Raw genomic sequence first — 8,040 nt, forward strand, 5'->3', positions numbered from 1 at the left:
AGTAGTGCACATATTTGTAGCAAGCCAACATAAGACTAAAAAGAGCTCTAGATGTAATTATGTTTAATATAACTGTTATGTTTATAGTTTGTAACAAGGTAAAGGTCATAGGAGTCTGACAAGAACTGCAACATGTTATTCCTATGACTCCAGTTGACATTTAACAGAGAGTTGAGGGCAGAGATAAGATATGGTTAAAGACAGATATAGGAGAGTTCTCCTGAGCAGGGGAAGAAGATTTGATTAAGTGATTTTACACTGGAGTTTGGTAGTGGTGGTCCACCATTATCTGTCATGGCTGCTGAGTGTCTGACTGGAGGTTCCTTAGAAAAACAAAGGAGAGAACAGAAGGACAGCTTCGGCTTTGGAAGTTGTTGTCAGGGTTGCGCTTCACTCCCTGTCTCTCTCTCTGTTTCTCTCTCTCGCTACCTTTATTACTGCACTCTCTTCTGAGATCTTTACCTGCTACATGGAATCTAGTGATGGCTGATCGAGGCTTTGTTGAAGCTTCGACACAGTATTCACAAAAATGGTTCATTACTGGAGGCTTCAATGACACAGTGCTCGAGTAGGACATCTAGTGGTCAATAAAATGAAGTGCAATCAAAACGTGTCATTGGTTTATGGATTGTTTGGGATTTGATTCGCCATGCATATTCCTGTTCGACTACACTACATGGTTGTATGGTTTCAGGCTGACACAGTAAAATATAAAATAAACATGAACTCATGTTGAAGATCATATTCCTTATTTGGCATTTCTGATTGTAACCCTATATACTCTTCACTTATATTTTGTGTTATGAAACTTTGAATGGTGCTGCTACATTCATGAGATGTGCTCTACAAATTCAGACAGATGACATTTTCACATGGACTAGGGCAAATACAGAATATAGTATGGGCTTTGGCAAAGTTTGTTTTGGGGTTCATTGGTAAAGAGGTTCATGGGTATGTGGGTAAAGAGGGTGTGCTTGTGTAACTTATCTAGATATGTATATCTAGCTAGATGGTTAATCTATTCTCTTCCTCTCTCTCTCACTATAAAAAAAAAAAATTCCCCACTTGCCCCCCACTTCAGGGTGGTCTTATTCCTTCCTTCAAGCTACCAGAGGCCTGGGAGCTTGAGGGTCCTGTGCAGTATCTTAGCTGTTCCTAGGACTGCACTCTTCTGGACAGAGATCTCAGATGTTGTTCCTGGGATCTTTTGGAGCAACTCTCCCAGTTTGGGGGTCACAGCCCCCAATGTTCCTATTACCATGGGGACCACTTGTGCCTTCACCTTCCACATCTTTTCTAGCTCTTCTTTCAGCCCTTGGTATTTCTCGAGCTTCTTGTGTTCCTTCTTCCTGATGTTGCTATCACTTGGGATTGCTACATCTATCACTACGGCCTTCTTCCTCTGTTTGTCCACCACTACTATGTCCGGTTGGTTGGCCATTACCAGTTTGTCAGTTTGTATCTGGAAGTCCCACAGGATCTTAGCTTGTTCATTCTCAACAACCTTTGGAGGTGTATCCCATTTTGACTTTGGGACTTCCAGCCTGTACTCGGCACAGATGTTTCTGTACTCTATGCCAGCCACTTGGTTATGGCGTTCCATGTATGCCCTGCCTGCTAGCATCTTGCATCCTGCTGTTATGTGCTGGATTGTCTCAGGGGCATCTTTGCACAGCCTGCACCTGGGGTCCTGTCTGGTATGGTAGACCCTGGCCTCTATTGATCTTGTACTTAGAGCCTGTTCTTGTGCTGCCAGGATTAGTGCCTCTGTGCTGTCTTTCAGTCCAGCTTTGTCCAAGCACTGGTAGGATTTTTCGATATCAGCCGCTTCTTTTATTTGATGTTGGTACATACCATGCAGAGGTTTGTCCTTCAATGATGATTCCTGCTCTTCCTTCCCTTGTTCCTCTGGTTTCTGCTGCCTGAGGTATTTACTAAGCATGTCATCAATCGGGGCCATCTTCCTGATGTATTCATGGATCTTTGTTGTGTCATCCTGGATAGTGGCTCTGACACTCGCTAATCCTCGGCCTCCTTCCTTCCACTTAGTGTACAGTCTCAGGATGCTGGACTTGGGGTGAAACCTGCCATGCATCATAAGGAGCTTTCTTGTCTTGATGTCAGTGGCCTCTATCTCCTCCTTTGGCCAGCTTATTATGCCAGCGGGGTACCTGATGACTGGCATCATCAGCCCCATACAGACTGACTTCCCCTGTCAGCTGCCAGTACATCAACACTTATCATCGTCAGTACTATATCCCATCCTGACTCTGTTGTTGTAATAAAACATTGCTTTCTTACCGATTTCTGTGGTTCGGGTCCTGCTCTCTTCCTCTCTCACCTCTGGGCTCGAGAGTGAGAGAACGTGACAGTTGTATTTAAAAAAAATCCTCTCACACCAAAATTAAATTCCAGGAATACCTAAAGACAACTGTTAAACATGAAAAAATATAAACCTTGACCAAATTTCACTCTTGGCTGGTTAACTACAGCTACAGTAGTGTTCAGTACATTATAAAACATAGGATGAGTGAAGCCTTAACACGTTATGACTCAAGGCTGCCATATTTTCAGTTGAATCTGAAGTGAAATACTTTGACAGGAAAGCACCAGGGCAGAAACAGCAGTTAATAGAGGTGAATTTATGCCCACACAGATTGCAAGAACTGTAGCAGGACAAAAATGTGGCTGCCATTTTTACACTGACTTTTTTAAAAATATCTAAATATTGCTGCACTTAATATTAAATAACGGGTTTATATCAGGTAAAACACAAGCTACTGTTTTATGCATCTACACAGGTGAGAAAATACTATACCTTTTCACCTCATATTCTAAACAGCTAAACCAATTAAGGAATCAAGGAAGCAGACTGACCTGAGTGGATGTGTGCCATGGATCAAAAGCCTTATGAAGATTCCTCTTAGCAGTTGAAGATTTCCTGTGCCCTAAGACACAAGGACCCAAGACATTAAGTTTGACAAAACACATCAGCAGTACAGGTTACTGGCAAACATAAATAACATCAAGCAGGCCACACTACAGCACCTGCTGGTATTTGAGATTCAGCACAGAGCCCCTGTAGAGTAAATGTGTTGAGAATGGGGCCCTCAGCTGATGATCCATTTCATTGCAGCGTTAGACTGAATTCACTGAGCTCAGACTCCTGCACGCTTCCAGCTCTCTCCATTACCCATACATCACACATATGAACCCTAATAAGCAGCTGGCTGACCAGCTAGATACCAAGTTGCACCAAATTGTTTTCCTCTCGTATTGTTGGTCAAATCAAATCACATAAAGCTGCAGATGAGAATATGAAGCAGTATCATTCCCATTCAAACTGACGGGGATGTTTGATAGATAACACCTCTCAAATATAAACGGTTTATTTTCCATCCAGACTATTTATCCATGATGGTTTAAACTATGTCATGTATTGTCTCTTAATAATCCAGCTTTTGTCCTCCTCATGTTTCCATTTTTACAATGAAAAACAGATTTGAAAATGCATCTAATGCCAAACTGGTAATAACCAGATTCTTTATGGTTGAAATAACAGAACTGTGACTGAAAACCGTACTCTGTTTGGGCTCCTTAAAAATTACATCCCCATTTTGTCATGACTCAAGACCATAGGAAAGGCTTAGGAGGTTTTGTTATTTAAATTTTGGGGAAAGCAGGCAATTTTTTCTACCTTTTTCTAATTCTAAATATATATGTTAATGTTTTATTTTATTCTTCTTTGTTAGATTCATCTTAAAAATATAAAATAATGTATGCATTTTGAGAAGAACACCTGCTGCAGACACTATTTAGGCCTAAAAAATTAAAATAAAAAATAAAGCAAAACCCATGGTTGCTTAACTTGTATAAATCCAAAATTTTATTCTGTTGTCTTACATAATGTGGCCATTGGTTAATGTGCCAGAGACCTGGTAACTGAACTTGCTACAAGGCAAAGAAGAAGGGAAGTAAAGGAGAGACAATAGATAAGAAAACAGCTGCTTTCATTCCCAGTCAACATTTCAAGTTGATTTCATCAAATGTCAGTCTTTACGTAATCTAAAGGAGAAGACATCAAAACACCATCAGAGGCTTTTAAGAACTATTGATTGGTCTTCTTTAAGAGACTATGCTTTAGAGAGGAAGAAAGCAAAGGAAGGGGAAGGAGAGTTGTGCTTAAGTGAGCCATTAATCAAGAGGAGAAACACTTCTGTGTTATAAAAGCTTTCAACAGACTCACTTCCCTAACCTTCTGTTGGATCAAAATAAATTCAACTGAGGAACATGGAAATAGAAAGTAAAAATAACACTTGAACACATGTATGTATGTATGTATTTCTGATCAAATGTGATCCATTTCATATTTCTTTTAGGTTGAGTGTTAAGTTGGCACAAGTACCAAGGGTCACTTTTTATTTGACTAGAAATCAACAAAATGGATCAAACTCTTTGACAGTCTGGTAGTCTAGGACTCACAAAGCCTTCACTGGCCAATCAGAGCTGAGCATTGAACAAAGCTGTACTGTGCTATTCAAATGTTCGAGACCAGTGAATGCAGGAGGTGGGGAGTCACATTTGGGACCCATGCAAGCAGCTTCAGTTGACTCCCTAACAACCTGATAAATAGACAAGTCCCAGCCTGCCCGGCAGTTCAACTCCCTTTGCTGATTCAGGGCATTCTAATCAGTGTAGCTGTTTGTCTCGAGGCCAATGCTGATACAAAAGTTTGCATCAACCAAGGACAATAAGGTCCCCAGTCTAGCAGTGTATTCAGAGACCAACGTATTTTCAAATTGAATGAGTTATGTGCCTAAAAGAAATGTTAATTAAGCACTAAGACATTTTCAAAATTGAACAAAAATGTTGCAGTGTGTATGCTACTGTGCTGTATTTTAATTTCTTTTATTTATTATATCTTCACTCTTTAAAAGTTCTGTGATTCATGTGTGTCAAGTGCTATGTATTAAACAGTGATGCTTTAATAAGGATGGAAGATATCAGTTACAGTTTGTTATATTTTTAAGAACACATTAGATGGGTTTTATATCACACTGGATTTGTTATTTAACTGTACTACAGAATTTATGATAGTTACAGAAATTTAAAAAAACTGTTGTTGTTATGAGCAGTGTTGGGAGGGTTACTTTCATAAAGTAATAGGTTACAGATTGTTAGTTACCCTGTTAAAAATGTAATAAGTAATGCAACTATTTCATTTACTTCAAAGTATATTACTTTTAATTATGTTTGATTACTTCTCTAAAAAAATGTTTTAAACTTGGCAATAAGACTGAATGTTGTAACATGAGTATAAATCAGGCAGTGTCACAACAGTATTCAACACTTATTACTCTCAAGCTTTTATTAAAGATTCTTCAAGATAACTTCAGTTACATAATGTAGTACTGTTGAAACAGTACTACATTACTGAACAGACACCAAGCAAAACACTTTTCTGGCTTCAGAAGGAAAATGCTGGTGATGTGTGATACCACTTTTTTCCTTTCTCATTCAACACCAAGTAAAATCTGGGCTGGTATCACCAATACCAATATTGATACTAATATTTGTGCAAAAAAGAGGGAATAGAGATGGGTCCAGACACCAGAGACTGATGGAGGAGAGGACATGTACAACAAATTTATTTGTTGTTTATTAACAACAAATTGTGCCACCCTGGCCACATAGCCTTTTCTAATACATTCAAACTACCAGCTCTACTGCTGTCAGTCCTACTAAACCCTCCAAACAGTACAGCGGTTCGTCTAAACCACGTTAATTACACATGATCAATGAAGTAGTCTACACCCAACAAAAATGATATGAACACCTGATCATCAGTAGTGCTGATGAACACAGTCCCTCCCCACAGACCCCTAAGTAGTCCAGCTCCCCCAACACAATACAGATTTAATCATGAGTCATAGGTTTATGCTGCTGTCATTAGGCTGCTCATGTTGTAAAGTGGAAATGGTATGATCCACTTGCGTGATATTGTATTACAGGCTTCTTAGGGCCATTAACAGACAAAACCCCAAGTATATCCACAAATCTCAGTCCAAAATTGAATTGAAACATCTTAAATTCATATGACATGTGCTAATAGGCTACACCCCAACTGGTTTAAGGGGAATTCATGCTTTGTGCATACCCTCTTGCACACACGGACATGGATAATTCTCCCCAACTGGCTGATTTAGAGGTTTGTCTATTTGACCTTAAAAACTGGATGTCACAAAATTTCCTGCTTCTTAATGCAGAGTAAACAGAGATGTTAGTGACTGGTCCATCCCGCCTCAATAATCACTTTGGCCACCAAGCTAGAATGGTGGATAACTGTGCCATGTCTCAAAGTTTGACTGAAAAGTTTGGGCGAGATATTTGACGGTGCTCTTTCCTTTGATCATCATATTATAGATATTACAAAGACGGCCTTCTTCCATCTTCGTAGTATTACTAAACTTATACCTATTCTTTCTATGGCAGAAACTCAGACACTTACTCATGCATTCGTGTCATCCAGATTGGATTATTGTAATGGTTTATTCTCTGGTCTCCTGCACATACATACTAAAAGCCTGCAGATGGTACAAAATGTAGCAGCTAAAATTTTTACTATGTTGAGAAAGTTTGATCATATCACATCCATTTTAACTTCACTATATTGGCTCCATATTCATTTTGGGGTTGATTTTAAGGAGCTTTTACTGATATATATGATTTTGTATGGCAAGGCACCATCGTATTCGTCTGAATTATCTGTTCCTTATGTGCAGTATCATTCTTTATGTTCACAGAATTTAGGCCTCCTGGCCTAAAGTGAGAGTGAAAAGGACTCAGCAGGCCATGGGGCCTTTTCCTATCATGCCCCCTTTCTTTGGAACTCGCTCCCAGTCAGTATCAGAATTGCAAACTCATTTGAGGTTCTTAAATCTAAGCTTATGATTAACTTTTTAATGTTTGCTTTTAGTTCATTTTAAGCGATATCTCTCTTATTTTTGCCAATATGAGTGCTGGTTGTTTGCATGAAATCTATTATTGCTTGTCAATGTTTAGGAAAGTGTTTTTATTTTCTTTGTTGCTTGTAAAATGTGTTGAGACAGTGTGGCGTGAGTTCACACTTTAAATATATTTTGACTTGACTTTACACATAAATGCAACCTGCCAGTGAACATAATCCAGGCAGCAATTCTGGGCCATCTAAAACTTATTTACAGTAGCAATATATTTTGGTATAAATGTTAAGGCTGCATATACACAGTGTTCTGAACATGCACTCACAGACTCAAGCAAAGTACCCAAAAAAGTTAGTGCATTATTTGCATTTAAGTCTGTTTCTAATCCAAGTACGTAAATATAACTTTGGAATATGTGTTATATCCCTTCTCCGATACAGCTGAATCTATTAAGCATCACACATCTGCTCAGTTTAAAGTAACATGTAAGACATGGTTACATGGGGAATGGGTTAAGAAGCAGACTGACAGTCAGCAAACAAGATTGAAAAAGTCTTCTCGCGCAGCTAAAATACCCATTTTGTGTTCTGACCTCTCTGATCTCCATATATCCAATCTAGTAACAGTCAATGGTGTGTGTACAAGGCATCAGGACACAGGACCCAAGTGCAGGCTGGCAGGAACATTATAGTGATTTTATTAGGGTAAAAAAAACTCCTATTTGCTAATATCATTTCTTATGTCTTTTCCTTACACTTGTCTCCTACATTCTACAGTAACAGGGACCTTTAATCTTTACAACCTTTAATCCTGTTTCTCTTTTTTCTTGCTTGTCATGATTTTGATCTAATATCCATCCATCCATTTTCCTCCGCTTATCTGGGACCGGGTCGCGGGGGCAGCAGTCTAAGCAAAGATGCCCAGACTTCCCTCTCTCCAAACACTTCCTCCAGCTCCTCTGGGGGAATGCCGGGGCGTTCCCAGGCCAGCCGAAAGACATAGTCCCTCCAGCGTGTCCTGGGTCTTCCCCGGGGCCTCCTCCTGGTGGGACATGCCCGGAACACCTCCCTAGGAAGGC

Source organism: Monopterus albus, unplaced genomic scaffold, assembly GCF_001952655.1.
Source record: "Monopterus albus unplaced genomic scaffold, M_albus_1.0 scaffold51.1, whole genome shotgun sequence".
Taxonomy (NCBI): Eukaryota; Metazoa; Chordata; class Actinopteri; order Synbranchiformes; family Synbranchidae; genus Monopterus; species Monopterus albus.